The 15,642-nt window shown below is 48.7% G+C and overlaps 1 protein-coding gene across 5 annotated transcripts in view; it reads left to right on the top strand.

Moving 5' to 3' along the window:
- The window catches only part of Osbp2 (oxysterol binding protein 2), a 160,812-nt gene that overhangs the window by 54,854 nt on the left and 90,316 nt on the right, over positions 1-15,642 (top strand). The window contains exon 1 of one of the 5 annotated variants that reach the window (XM_075944086.1): positions 6,411-6,428. The exons of the other annotated variants lie outside the window; for them this stretch is intronic. The gene's annotated coding sequence lies outside the window, so the exon portion shown is untranslated. Of the gene's footprint in view, positions 1-6,410; positions 6,429-15,642 lie in introns of those variants that run through there. 5 annotated transcript variants of the gene reach the window in all.

The raw sequence follows: 15,642 nt of genomic DNA, 5'->3' as shown, positions 1-15,642 counted from the left end.
CTGCAGGGTGGAAGGTTTTTTCTGGGAGGAAATTGCAAACCCCCTGTTCCAGAAGAACTCTTTGGAGAGAGCTAGCCACGGCCTGAGCAAAGAGGCTCAGGCAGGGCAGTCCCTTCCCTGAGGAAGATAGAGTGTTGAGGGGAATTGGATGACTGGGCGCTGCAGTAGATGAGCGTGGATAAGACAGGGTGAGGGGCCTTCCACAAGGGAAGACCTATATGTCAGGCTACAAACAGCATGGCCCACTCCATCTAAGGCAGTGGTTTTTCTGAAGCCTCAAATATCGCATCTGGGGGAATTCTGCCTCCTTTACTGCAAAACTAGGGCCTTCTTATAGATTGTGGTGTTAATCTTTTTCATTCACAAAATGATAGTGTATATTCCACTTGATTCTGATGGAGGAATAAAAGTTTGGCAATTCATTTGGGGTCTGTTTTAGCAGAGCGTCCAGTGTGTCCAAGTCTGGACTTCTTGGGGAGTGGAAGCCTGCATGTGTGTGGTTGCTATTGAGAGTACTTGTCTCTGTGGCATGTTACCTGACAGAATGCCTGAGGGAGGGGACCTGTTTTGACTCATGACTTCACAGGGATTTCTGTTCACGGTGGCAGGGAAGGAGTCCAGTAAGCTGGCTCAGTCTATGGCAGCACGTAGCAGGCGGTCTTCATATGTGGTTATCCAGGAGACAGAGAGGAAGACTGGCACTGTGGGCAGGTAGAACCTCCCAAGTCTCTTTCCTAGTGACCTACTTCAGCTATCCAGGTTCTGTCTCCTAATAGCTCCCATCTGAGCATCCAAAACATGAACCTCTGGGGACCATTACAGTTCAGACAATAACCATGACAGAGTGTGGTAATCGTGACAGAGTGTGGTATGGGACCACACAGGGGATGGTCATGCTGTGTTTGTTCTGGGCTTCTCTGGAGACCAAACTTCTTCCTCACAGTTGTGGCCTCTGGGAAAGGGACCCATGGTGCTGGGCCCACTCATTCCCCTCCTCTTGGCCCCAGAACACAACTGACCCTGTGCTTTTTGGCTCTGCCTCCAGGTTATCTTTGGGGAGACAGTCTTTACACTCTGCTCATTCTTCTTCAACCCCAGGCCGAGAGGACAAAGGTCTGTTCTCTTGGTACCTGCTGCGAAGCTGCTGTGTTGTCCCCGATGCCGCCGAGGGATTTGGAGATGATCATATGCTGTATTGAGCACACAAAATCTAGAAGCCCTTTAACAAGCCAACCTGCCTACACAGGTGAGGCCTGCTGGGCTTGCCTACCTGCAGGAAACCCAGACGGACCCCTAGTGCCAGGCCGTGCCACTGTTCCGCTTCCTGGCATCCACCTTAGTCCACCTGTCCTGCGCCTCACTGAACCCAGGAAAAATGGCCACATTCTCTCCTGCCTCTGTCCTCCTGCAGGGACCTGTCTTCATTGATGCTGTGCCTGTCCTTGGCTGATCATGGTTTGTTTTTTTGTTTGTTTGTTTGTTTGTTTTTGGGACAGGGTTTCACTATGTAGTCCAGGCTAGCCTTAAACCCATGATCCTCTTGCCTCCACCTCTTGAGTGCTAGGATTATAGGTGTTTGCCATCCTGCCTGGCCTGTAGCAATAACTATGTTTTTGTTGGTTTGACACTGAGTTTTCTTTGTCTTGTTTTTTTTTTTATGATAAATACTGCTTCTAAGGAAGAAATGGTCCAACCCGTTATCCTTCCACACTGTTCACAGTGCTGAGCCACCCATGTGTCCTTCCACCCTGTCTGAGGTTACCTAGCCGCCCTGCTGTGCTCTGTGACCATCCCCCAAGGGCTCTCCCTCTGCCTGAGCAGCCCTGTGTCATGCTCAGGCTGAGGGGCAGTTTCTGGCTGCCACCTAGGCATCTTGTTGGAGCAGCTCCAGCTCTGCTCCCTACTGAGGCTCCCTTTGAGAGTCAGCCATTTGCTGCCTGTGTCCTCCAGACATCACGGTGACGCCTGCTCCCCTCCTCTGCCTTCAGGTTCATGGAGACTTGTGTGCCCTGCCCCTCTGCCTTCTTCCCAAGTGCTGGAATTACATGTGTTTGCCATGACACCTGACTCGCACTTACCATGTTTTTGTTGGTTTTAAATTCCGATCTCTTGGCCTTCTTTACTGGATGATAAATGCTACTTAGGCTGCCTCAGCCTGTGGCACGTGGTTATCTAGCCACACATTTCCTAACTTCTCAGCTCATCCACTGGCCAGATCCCCACTCGGGGAGCAGCCCCCTCAGGACCTCCTATGAAGGTCTACTCCGCTGCCGGCTAAGCATCTGTACCTCAGCAGGTAGCTCTTGACCTAGCCTGGGATGTCCAACTTTTTCAAACTGTGACATGATGTTGTCATCTAGAAACGAGTCAGGCTGGGATGTGTGTGGTCCTCAGGCCACAGGTTACAATGCCCGGACCTAAACATTCTCACTTCCATCCTACCGCCCCACTTGGCAATGCCAGACTCACAGGGTCTGGGAGCAGAGAGCATTCAGGGCTGCGAGCAGCTAGCTGACGGTGGAGGCCTCCAGTGGCAGCTGGTGACGGACGAGGCCATCTGTCACGAGAGACCAGAGCTCACATCTAGGTCTTGCCAAGGCAGTCTCTTTTATTCTCAGACCCTTTCTTTGTCTGACAGGAAAACAGCATCTGAAAGGGTACAGCATCTCCTGGTATTTCAGTGATGAGAAAGGGGCAACCCTAGGCTTGCTCACCAGGCAGCCCTCCACCACGTGGAAAAAAAGCTTTATCTGGTGTCCACAGCTGCCATCTGGAGGCTGGATGGACTTTTGGACTTGGCACAGCTGTGCTCACTCAGCTGCCCTTTTAAGGTCCTCTGGGGTCATTGGGATGCGGGAGAAGAGCCCAGTCGGAAGATGGAATCCCCTCCAGGTAGCACCTTTCCTCTGGGAAGGCTAACCAGACCAGAGAAGGGCCAGCTACATGCACTGCCTGTTCTTCCTATCCTGCTGCTCATTCTTCCAGATTCCGGCATCTCGGTGCCTCTGCTAGGCTTCCTTCCCACTCACCAGCCCTCAGGTCCTCAAACCCAATGCTGTGTCCCTTTGTCAACATGCCCCTGGCATCTTCAGCCATGCAGCCGCATAGAACACCTGACCTAAGCCTACCTGTGGGCTCTGTGACACCAACTAGTTACTTCAGTGTCAGCAATGGCCTGTGGCAGTCACCTTTCCTGTACCCTTGACTCTGGTGAACTCCTTTCTTTGATTTCTTTTATTTATTTGTTTGTTTGTTTCTTTTGAGACAGGGTCTCAGTGTGTGTAGTCCTGGCTGCCTAGAACCCAGTTTGTAGAACAGGCTAGTCTTGAATGCACAAAGATCCACTTGCCTGCCTTTGAGTGCTGGGTTTAAAGCAGTGTGCCCTGCCACCTGGCCTTGGCTGCTCCCTCAGCTCCTGCTTGGTGTGTGTGTGTGTGTGGGGGGGGTGTTCTTGTTTGCTTGTCCAGCTGTTTAGCTTTCCTCACCCCTGCTTGTTCATCTCCTAACCATGGGCAGTCAGGCACCAGAAAGACCTAGGCTCACATCCCGACTCTGGCTTGCATTAGCTGGGTCACTGTTCCCCTGTTTCCGCCCGTAGAGCTGGAGGTTGTCTAAAAGAGTAGACAGAATTGTGTTGCACAGAGGACCATGGCCCCGTGTGTTCTCTGAGAGTTAAACAGCCACAAGGCCATTTGAGGCAGCATCAAACAGGCAGTGACTGAGAGTTTTTCCTTCCGGGATCTTGTGGAGTGTGGAGAGGTGGACATGAGAGCAGAGACAGTTCCAGGTCAGGCCTGCAGAGCAGGAAATCTTCAGGATGTGACAGTGCAGGCACAGGGGAGCCCCAAACTCAGAAATCTGTAGTAGGAAGTATCATGGTGCACACCCCCACTGCAGCCCCCACTGCATTTCCCCCGTCACCACACTTAGCCGTAGGTGGTAGACAGTGTATAAAGCTTTGGTCTTGGCCCAAAAGACCGGAAAAGGTATCTCTATGAAGCTTGAAAATACCAGATGAGAAAGAGGGAGGGAGAGGAAGAGAGAAAGGGAAAGAGAGAGAGAGAGAGAGAGAGAGAGAGAGAGAGAGAGAGAGAGAGAGAGAGAGAGAGAGAACACATGCATGTTTGGTAAACTGACCCCATAAAGTAGTTTATGGAACCAAGCATGGTAGTGCATGCCTATAATCTCAGCACTCAGGAGGTTGAGGCAGGAGGATTGAAAATTGGGACCAGCATGGACTAAATGGTAAGAAATGCTTCAGAAAAATCTTAAATTGTTTATAAAGTCCTGAGATCATGTCTAGCTGTCTCATACCTAGGTGACTTCACTAGTGAACTCCATAAAACGTTTGTAAAAGAAATAACACTGTCTTCTTAGATATCAGAGAGAGATTCCCAGGCCATTGCATGACAATGCTGTTGTCTTGAAACAAAATTAGACAAATATGGTACAGGAGAGCCCCAACTCAATGTCTGTCGTGAACATGGTTTGTAAAATCTTCAAAATATTAGCATTTGGAATCCAGAAAGACCTAAGTAGTTCACATGATCAAGATGGATTGAGGCCAGGAGCCTAACAAAGTCAGCATTTGATGATCAGTCTAAAGAGCAGGAACAAAGCCAGTATCACCCTGTGCATGCCGGGTGCTTCTTGGAGATGGACAGAGATTCCCACTCTTGTCCCCAGACCCATGCTCGCTCGCGGTCAGCAGGTCAAGCAGAGAAGGGCAGCAAGGTCACCCAGATCAGAACGGGAGAAACAGACTGTCCTTGCTTGCAAACGACCCAAGAGGGCTGTAGAAAAATCCTTAAATATCAGCAGCATGTCACCCTGGGTTGTTTCTTTGCTTGTTTGATTTGTCAGTTGTTACACTGGTCATGGGGGCACATACCTCTAATCCCAGCCCTGGGGAACTGGAGGCAGAAGGAGAGAATTGAAGACCAGCATGGGATCCTTATTGAGATGCAGCCAGCATGGGAATCCATCTTACCAAGCCTTCCTGAGTGAGATGGCAGGATCATTTATAAAAAAAAAACCAACAACAACAAAACAAACAAACAAAAACAACCCAATTCAAGCCACTTTACTGTCCCGTTTGAGAAATTTTATGCATTGTGTGTTGTGTATCTAGACTTCAAACATGATGGCCACCTTATATTTTATCAGCCCACACTTTGTCCTGTCGTGGGAAAGTGTGATACCTGGTTTCCTTGGGGCCTCTGCTGTGGACCTCAAAAATATTGCAGCTTGGATGGAAATAGATCCTGGCAGTCGGGGGCCAAGGAATACCACAAAGTCATAAGTATAACAGTTTACAGCCCTGCTCCAGGGAAAGGTTTTCCCAGTGTAATAACTCTGCTCAGGTTCCCGGACCTGAGAACAACTCTGCTCTGCTTGGGGAAGGTTTGCCCAATGAAAGTGTTACAATTCTGCTCCGCTCTGGCCCCCAGAGAAAATTGTTACTTCTCTGCTCTGCTACACTCCAGCTAAAGGTCTTCACCCAATCCTCATTCAAGGGATTTATTGGGAGGGAAGAATCCCGGAGGGCGACTGCCTCTGCTGGGGTGAAAAGGGCAGGTGCAGAGCTTATTATACAGGGCTTCTCGGGGGCGGAGTTTTTTCAGGGTGAAGATTTTCATGGTGGGAATTGGTCAGATTTTAAACCTTGAGTTTGGATAAACTCAGATTGCTGGATTCCGTGCTCAGGGATTGGTTGGTTTGGGTGCTGAATTGGTCAGGGGCAAAGTGTGTTTCTTTGGCTCTGGTTTCAGGGTAGTGAATTGGCACTGTTCTCAAGGTCAGGGTGTGCTTTTGTCTCTGGTTTCAGGGCTAAGTGTTTGGCTCTGGTTTCAGGTCAAGGTGTGTTTCTTTGGCTCTGGTTTCTTGTGCTACTTTGGCTGGCCCCTTTAACCCTACAGACCTCTTGGTCTGCAGGCAAACCACCTTTATTTATAAGCAAATAAAAATATCCTTTAAGTGAACACAAGAGGGCGCTAGAGGATGGCTCCTGCACATGCCCTGCTTCTATACGGATGCCCAACATAAGGCTCAGGGTGTGTGAATCATTGTTAGATGATCTTTCTGTCCGCCTCACAGGGTGAGGGTAGGTCTGGAAAGCTGTAGGAGCTGGGCACGAGCCAGCCACCTTCTTATCTGGGGTTTCACTTCCGTAGGCTGGTCAGGCTCAAGGGCTCCCATCTCTGGCCCTGTACCCTTCCCTTCCCTGCCACCACTTTGATGTCACAGCCTATTCTGACATCATAGCCCAGTGTCAGAATCTCCTCACCAGCCAGATTCTACCCTTAGAGAGACAAGACAGGCAGCTGAGCAGGGCTGAGTGTGGGTGGCTGGTGGCCCTGAGGGCCTACCCTACAGAACATCTAGGCAGCCCATCAGCCTATCACCCCAAGATGGAGATCCTCTAAAAGGTAAGGCTTGCGAGCATCCCTCCTGTTGGCTCTGGCACCCAAAGTTCCTGGGGAGTGTGGGGTTGGCATGGCTTGGTAAACACCTCCGTGAAACTTTCTGCTGTGTCCCTAGGACACAATCAGCTTGAACACTCAATGGTTCTCCCTTATTACATGAAGGAATGGCTTTCCCTCCATCCATTTATTTTTACGTGTACGGTGTTTTGACTACATGTATGTGTATCACGTGCGTGCCGTGCCCCCCAGAGGCTGGAAGATGGCATAAGATCCCCTGTGTGTTCTTAGCACACTGTTACCAGTCACAGCCAGTCTTGTCTGGAAGCCCCTGCTGGTTCAGGACACACAACCATCACTCCGTTTCCCCGACCCCTCTGTACCAGATATTGTACCTAGTGCCTTATGTATACTAGGCGAGCCCCCTCCCTCCCCCCTTTTTTTAAATTTTGAGACAAGGTTTTGCTACATTGTCCAGGCTGGCTTTGAACTTGTTCTGTAGCCCAGGTGACCTTGAGCTTGTCGTCCTTCCAGTTCGCCCCTAAAGTGGTCAGGATGGCGGGCCTATGCCACTAGGCCCAGCTCATCTATATATCTTTAAAATAGGGGTTTTGTTTTTTATCAAAACTGTTATGCCCAGATTATGGAGTCCCCGAAAAACCAACTGCGAGACCAAGTCCTGTCTGTAAAAGCAAAGAGCCTTTATTCTTGTTCAAGTTTGAACTTGGACTCTCCATGTGTCCAGGTGGGATTTTTATAATAGCAGAGGTTGGGGTGAGGGATTGACTGACATTTGTCTAGGGGTGTCCTGGTGAAAAGTGATGGGTGTGTGCTGGCAGGTGAGCCTATCTACAACGGTTGGAATGTTAGGAACTTCCTTTGGTGCCTTGGTAGTTATAGTTTGTGGTCTGTCTTGGAACCAGGTATTGCCTTAGGGTAAACGGCTGAGACTCAGGCCTCTGTGGTGCCTCTCACGGCTGGTTCCTACAAAAGCAGGACACCCACACCTATGAAATCTACACTGGATTGAGGTTTGCTTAAAGGAGCCGTGTTCTTTCCTTTGTACCTGGCAGAGTGTGAGGGAGGAAGAAAGGGGATTCAGGGGCTGAGAAAGGACCCAGCATTGGCTTCCGGCCGAGACACTGGCTTCTGAGCAGTCCCGGGCATCATAAAGGAAGTTAAGGAACCTTGCTTGAGATATTTTGGCTCTTCCCTGGGAAAGGAGGTGGGCCTCAGGACAGTCTTCTGAGGGCTTGGCCTTGGCAGTAGAGATGATGGGGGTGGGTGGGGCTAAGTGGGGAGCTGCTGAGCCAGGGCGGCACAGAACACCTACCATCTGCAGGCTTGGCTTTGGATGCCACCCTGTGACCCACACAGATGGCTGTGGCTTGCTGGCTGAGAGGGAAGCAGGCATCCTGACCTGGGCCCTCAACTTAGAGCCACAGCCAAGCCCATCAGGGTAGAAACAGGCATTGTGGGAGTTTTAAAATTGGTGATGTTAGTCAAAAAGGCTGAGTGTAGCAAAAGCCACTGCCACTGCCGAGACCACCTCAGCCTCACCAGGGACGTGAGCGTAGCTTTCCTGCCAGGCATTGATTACTTGATCACTAGTTACTTACTGGTGTACCGCACAGAAGCATACAAACACAGGCCTTTGTGATTACCAGGCTGGACAGACTGGTACACTGTTGTCATGCAGATGTCAGACTGGCACACATGACCTTAACCTGAGGCAAGTGTGACAAGGGTCGTAGCATTTTCCTGGGTGCCTTCCGCACTCCACTTCACCCTCAAAGGTCAAGGCCACTACGAGTCTACACCACAGTAAGAAGCTGGGTATGGAATCTCAGTTGCCCTTGGCACGAGCAGGTGTGGGTGACTAAAAAGCAGAAAAGTTGGGATTCTGACTTTGACCTTGAGTCTCTGTCAGACTTCCCACCAAAGGTAAGACAGACATTGGCATCTCAAGATGATTATGAGGGGAAATAGCAGCAGCAAAGACAGTAAAACACAAACACACAAAACAAGAGGTGAGAGGAGCGGAGAGGAGCAGCTGGAAATTCAGTCATTGTCCCCACTGTCCTCGGCCCTTCACTGACCATAGACCTATGGCTCCTGGGAAGCAACTGTTTGGAGACGTGGGCAGGATGTTCAAGGACACCCAAGGCTGCTCCTAAGCCTGTGTGTGGTGCAGTAGCTGTGTACTTAGCCACATTGGCGGGGACAGGCGTCAGGCTGGAGCGAGCTGCTGCCCTCCTTCGGACAGACGCCTTCACCTCCTCACTCCACCAGCCTTTATTCCATGTTTGTGGTCTTGGGTGATGGATATTTTGCTAGTTCACTTTCTGTTGCTGTGATAAAAAAAAAAAAACTCAGAGCAAAAACAGCTTTAGGAAGGAGAGGCTCATCTGGCTGGTACTTCAGGGTTACAGTCCGCCATTGAAGGAAGTCAAGGGGAGGAAGATGCTTTTCGGCTCAGTTTTAAGCGTGTGCTTAGCTTAGAAGCCTGTGCTTGCTTATCTAGTCCAGGTCCAGCTGCCTAGGGATGGTGCTGCCCACAGTTATCTGTGAACGTTCTGTACTCTGATGCACAGAGTAAATTAACTTCTTGTGGCAGCCAGGCCCTAGATTCTTTTCTAACTAGAGGTCTTAGGCTGCCTTAAGAACATATTTTAAAATAAAAATCATAGGATAGAGGAGAGAGATAACCTTGAAAGCCATAGTGGAGTAACACATGGATATTTTTTAAACATGATTAATAAGAACCTAGAGACAGATTTTGGGGTTCAACCTGAAGGTCAGAAAAGCAAAACAGCCAGCCACTGGCTCTTAACCTCTACCTCAGTCAAAAATGATGACCCTGCCACCAAGAGTCTCAGAATGACTGCGTGTGAGAACTGTCTCCTCCCTGTAATGGTTTAAATAAAATGCTGTGTTCCCCTAGGGCCAGCAGGATCCCAGGCAAGTGGGAGGTGGCAGGTGAGGAGCATTGGCGAGTGAGAGACAGATAGAGGACATGCAGATAAAGTGGGTATTTATTTAGTAGGCTATGGAGGGGAGAGGGAAAGGGGGAAAGGAGAGAAGGGGGAAAAGGAGAGAGAGGCATGGGGTGGGGGTGGGGGGAAGTAAGGGAGCACAGAAGTTACCTCTTCAGGAGAGAGACAAAGAGAGAGCACAGGCTGGAGGAGGCAGGATATCTGCTTCCCTCGGTGGAAAGGGAGGGGTTGGGAGAGGGTGGGTCTTGTCTCTTAAAGGGACAGGGTACCCAGGTGACAGACCAGGCCAACAGATCATTACATTCCCATCTCTTTCTTATAATAAAAAGGCGGGAAGTTAGACACAACAAATTAAAGGAATTGGGACTGCAGATTCTCAAGACTGCTTCCTGCTTATTTGTGGGTGTTGCCTTGGGAGGAACCTGAGAAAGCTGGGTGCTGGTCACATCCTGGGGTAGTTGATTACTTTACTCCTGTCCAGTGTCTCTTGAACCTGGCAAGGTGTTGGCAGAGGACAAAGTTGAGTTTAGGAAGAAAAAAATTTCAGGACCAGGGAATTGAGAGGGGTGTATCTGATCTATTTAAGGCAGATCCTTCAATTTGGGCTCCCTGGAACTCACAACAATTCTTTGGGTTTGTGAAAACATAAGTTTTAGACATATATATTGTATAAACAGCATATTTATGTCAGAATCACTGTGATGGATAGTTTTGCACAATGAAAAGTATTTTCAAGACTATGAAAGGCAGCAGGAGAGAGAAATTTGATAACTTGTATTTGTCCTCACACCTTAATAACTTGTATTTGTATATTACTGAAATTTGCTTGGTGAGGCTGTTCTTCTACACCAACAAAATCTCTCAGGTGTCAAACTGTATCAGAGATCTTTGAGAAGGATAAAATTTTACTTGAGTTACTGATTAAAAAAATGACAGGGAACTTACTCAGTTGTCCACCTAGAGCTAGGCTATCGATTCCAGTGATTCTATCCATGTCTGGAGATCTTCAGTTTAGATGAAAGGCAGTATTGCCCAGTGGTCAGTGCTTGGTAGTTGAAATGAATTGCAGATGGACATTGTTCTGTGCCCACCTATCTTTTGTCTTCTTTGGAGGAAATAGAGGGCTGCTAGGAGCCAACCTGTCTCTGTTATGAAAAGTATTGTAGTAATTAAACGTTTAAATGCCATATTCCCCAGATCTCTGAGCAGTTGAGGGCTGTTTATGGGTGTAACTACAGTGTAGAATCGTCCTGGAGAGCTGAGTCCGAGCTTGACTATACTGGCTCTCAACAGGGGATATTTGTACTTGTGAAAGACAAAGAAGAAAAAACTGTTTGCAATAAAGCTAACGGTGGAACTGACAATAGTGGAGAACAGCTTAATATATTTTAAAGCATGGTTGGATTACATATACAGCATTTTTTTTTTTTGGTAAGAGACTTAAAAGTACATACCAATTTAAAACATGAGGTACTGTTTTTGAAGTCTGGAATGAGATACAGTGGACAATTATAACAGTGCATTTACATCCAGTTGAATTTAATTAAGTCTTATACACATAGAGTTAAATGAAAAGTGAGCGAAAGGAAGCTGGCTGGGTGGGTCCTCATGTGGAGAGCCTACTGCCTGCTCTATGGCTAGGGCGGAACCTCTGGCTCCTCCCTTTGTTAAGCCAAATGGTGGCATCCATGGTTGTCCACGTGGTGTGACTATTTAAATTTAGCTGTCCGCTGGTGGAAGTTAGAAATGCGGTTGGTTTTCTATAGCTGAAAACCTGAGAACAGTGGGAAAGACGCAAACCCCAGAGCAACTAGCTGCATGTCTCCAGGGCGGGGGTTGATAATAAAGCCAAGCAGATTCCCAGACTGTCAGCTCAGGAACCAGGGCAAGAACAGCGCAAGGGCCACTTTGAGTTGTCCGTTCACGTTTTCATCTATGAGAAGCTGTGAGTCAGAAAAACATCTGAGGGGCCCTGGGCCCCCAAAACTAGTGCACCACTCAGTGATTGCAGTGCTAAGGGAGAACCAGAGAAAGGGCAGTTTCCCAGCGGACTGACGGGAAGTTGGAAAGTGAGCTGGTAGAAGGTCCATGTTTAGGATTTTTGCCTGCAACACAGCAGTGGTAGAAACAGGACTCCATGAATGGAGAGACAGAATCTGCTGCTGCCCTGGGAGGTAGAACGGGTGTGTGTGTGGGGGGGGGGGGGGGTGCGGGTGTGTGTGTGGGGGGGGAGTGCCGGCAGGACAGAATGCCTGTTACCCCACCAAGCTGGGAACTGGAGTAGAGCCCAGGAGACAGAGCAGGGCTGGGCAGCAATGGGAGAAAGGGAAAAGGGGAAAGAAAATGTGGGGGAGAAGGGAGAGAGGCAGAAGTTACCTCTTAGGGAGAGAGATGAAAAAAGAGAGCTCAGGCTGGAGGAGGTGGGGTAGCCACTTCCCTTGGTGGAAGGGGAAGGGTTGGGAGAGGGTGGGGCTTGTCTCTTAAAGGGACAGTGTACCCAGTATACCCAGGTGACAGACCAGGCCAGCAGATCATAACAGGCGTGCACCACTACTGCCTGGTTTCTATGGCAAACTAGTGTGGCTACTGTGGTTAAAGGTGTGTGTCACCACTGCCTGTAAGGCTGATCAGCAGCTGTTTTAAACTTCAGGCAAGCTTTATTTATTAAAATTCAAATGAAATATCACTACTTTTTGGCATAATACTGATTCTGGAACTGAGTTGTGTGATTTAAGAGTGAGACCATCCAGGTAAATTTCTGTGTGTATGAATTTATTCACCTTTGGCCAGGTTTATCCATATGTGTCTCCCACCCAGGTCTATTGTCTGGTAAATCAGCTGCTGGAAATACTGATTCTGTGGCTTCATCTCCACAAACTCCTGGGACTTGGGTCACGGGGAGTGGGGGAACTGCACCCCAACATGCCCAACACATCGTGGAAGAAGGCGAGGGGACATCTATCCCTGTGTGACTGTGTGTGCCAAAATGAACCCCAAGACCTCTCATAAGGCTGCACTTCCAGTCAGGCATAGCAGATACACCTTTAGTTCCAGTATTCAAGATGCTGAGGCAGGGGAATTGATATGCGCCTGAGGTTAGGCTGGACTACATAGCAAGGTTCTATCTCAAAAAAGCAAAACAGCAACAACGAATGAAAAGTAAGCCACACGTAATGGAATTGGACTGCCCCACCCTCCTGTCCTTATTTAATTTAATCTCCTCTCAAACACTTCCAAATCCAGGAAGATAACGTTTCTGCTCTCTCAATAGTTCACATCAGAGACTGAATTTGGATGGGAAAGTTACTAAACATCCCCGAGTCCTGGCTCCACTCATTCTCCTCGTCTAACCCCTTTGGTGATAACCAGCTTTGGGGACCCCCAGATTTGATTGTTAGCAAAGGTGGGGTATGCTGCCTTCCAGCTCGGTGCCTGTCTTCTATAGACATTTCTATGTGGTCTGTTAGCAGGTCATTTTGTGGGACTGACTCTATGTAAATTTGACTGCTTAGAACAAAGAGTAAATGCCATCGCTCCAAGGCCTCATGATATGGAAGAATGGAGCAAGGTCTCTCGTTGCCCATGCAGAAGTCACACTGCTGAAGTGTTTTGGAAATGACTCCTATTTTGAAGGGAAGAATCATGGCTTCACAAGGTTTTGACAGATATGACAGTGATTTTTTTCACAAGACAAGTGTTCCTGCAGCTCTGCAAAATGGGTTACCCCATAAGTTGTCCACTTGTGGGTCTGCCTTTGTGAATCCATCAGCTGTGCATTTACTGCATAGTCTTGTGGGCTCTAACAAGTAGCTTGTCTCCAGGTCTGGGGATACAGCTCAGTGTCAGAGCCTGTATGCGAAGGTATACATTTCATGCACTAAGGCCTCTTCCCAACACCCCTGCGGTCCTGTGGAAACACTCAGTATCCAGGGCAAAGCTGTCATAGGAGCCACAGGGAGTAGCTCTGCCCCTACTGTGGGCAACAGCTATCCCAGCTGAGATGGGGTCAGAGGACTCTGTCATTGTCTACATTGCATTTGTATGTGCTAACCCACTTAATCCTTTACTTCCTAAGTTGAATCCCTTTGGCATTTGTAGATCTAATTTCTGGTGTCTTATGTCCTGACAGGATTCCATCAAACACACTAAAGTAAACACCGGGTATTAATCTTAATTCGTAATTATTTAACCCAGTCTGGGGAGCTAGCTCGGTTAGTAAGTGCTTGCTTTATAAGTACCTGAGCATGGTCCCCAGAACCCTTGTTTTTTAAAGACAGACATGGTAGAATGTCTTTATAATCTATTTTTGTAATCCCTGTAATCTTTCAGGCAGAGAGACAGACAGACTCCTGGGGCTCCCTGGCCAGCCAGCCTGGCTTCCTCAGAGAGTTCCAGGCCAATGGCAAAGCCTGTCAAAGACAAGGTGAATGGCTCTGAGGAATCACACCTGATGTTGTCCTACAAATACATGTGTGTGCACTTGCACATAGGCACAGGTGTTGTAGGAGGCCGTTGTTTATTCCCGGCTGTTCAGCCCGGAAATAATCACACAGAAACTGTATTATTTAAACCACCCATTAGCTCTAACCTCTTATTGGCTAACTCTTACATCTTAATTTAACCCATTCCTAGTAATCTGTGTAAGGCTATGTGGCTGTGGCTTACCAGGTAAAGTTCTGGCATCTGTCTCTGGCAGGGCTCCATGGCTTCTCTCTGATTCTGCCTTTTCCCCAGCATTCAGTTTATTTTTCTCCAGCTACCTCTATTATGCTTTGTGCAGGCCCAAGACAGATTGTTTATTAACCAATGGTATTCACAGCATACAGAGGGGAATCCCACATCACACAGGGATATGTACACATAGGCACACTCACTTGCATACACACACAGACCTCTCCATCACAGCAAGCCAGCCCAGGATGGTGCTCCCAACTCTCCATCACTTTCTAAAGTCTACTGACTTGGCTTCTGCACATAACCTGCCCTTTAAGTGATTTGAAGCACTCAGAGACCAGCTGTTTGTTGGGGAAGAGGACTCAGAAAGATGTCACTGTTATACCCAGATCACGGAGTCCCCAAAACCAACTAGGAGACTGAGTCCTTTATTATTCTTTTTTTTTTTTTTTTTTTTTTTTTTGGTTTTCGAGACAGGGTTTCTCTGTGGCTTTGGAGCCTGTCCTGGAACTAGCTCTGTAGACCAGGCTGGTCTCGAACTCACAGAGATCCGCCTGCCTCTGCCTCCCGAGTGCTGGGATTAAAGGCGTGTGCCACCACCGCCCAGCTCTGAGTCCTTTATTCTTACACAACTTTGCAAACTCAGTCTCTCTGTGTGCCCAATGTATTGGAGTGATCAGAGAGCCCTGAGCTCAGTTAGGGTTGGGTTTTTATAGAAGCAAGGGTGGAGGTGAGGGAGTTCTAAGGTTCAGGACCCCTGATTGGCTGACATTTGTCTAGGGGTGTCCTGGTGAAAAGTGATGGGTGATGGGTGTGCTGACAGGTGATCCTGTCTACAGTGGTTAGAATGTTAGGCATTTCCTTTGGATGGTCTGATCCTGGGTGGTGCCTGGGTAGTCTCAGTTTGTGGTCTTTCTTGGAACCAGGGTAAACTACTGAGACTCGGGTCTTTATTGAGCTTGTCATGGCGGGGGCCTACAGTCACCCTACTTATTTTCCCTGTGTCCAAGAATGAGGCTGACCATAGATGGTGCTGGCCTCTCTATGTCCATGTCAGTCAGCACTGGGATATTGCTTCAGTGGTCATAGGTCCAGGTCATCCAAAGAAGGGCAGCCCTGCTCAGGTAGGAAGAAAGTCTGTACGTTGATTACCTTAGGAGGTAGTGGTGCTTGGTTAACATCTGTCTTCCAAACCCAGCTTGTGTTCAGGAAGACAGCGACTCTCTGGTCATCATGTGCAGCTCAGTGTGAATGCAGGGCCTGAGGCTTAGCAGGTACCCCGGAAATACAGCAGGATTCAGCCTTTGCATGCAGGCTTTGAGAGCTATGCCTGCCTCTCCCTAGACAAGGATATGGGGGGATAGGTAGGACTCAGAAAGGGTTGCTTGGTTTGTTATTTGGTGGAGGACATCCCGGTTAAGCAGCCAGTGGGTCCTGGAGCTCTCCAGACCACAACTGATTACAACGCAGCCTGAGCCCCGTGCCTCCCCTATGCTCTTAGTCGGGAGAGGTTTTGTTGCACAGAACCTCAAGGAGAAGGGAGCGGAGCA

Source organism: Microtus pennsylvanicus, chromosome 12 (assembly GCF_037038515.1).
Source record: "Microtus pennsylvanicus isolate mMicPen1 chromosome 12, mMicPen1.hap1, whole genome shotgun sequence".
Taxonomy (NCBI): domain Eukaryota; kingdom Metazoa; phylum Chordata; class Mammalia; order Rodentia; family Cricetidae; genus Microtus; species Microtus pennsylvanicus.
This window is presented reverse-complemented; position numbering and strand designations above follow the sequence as displayed.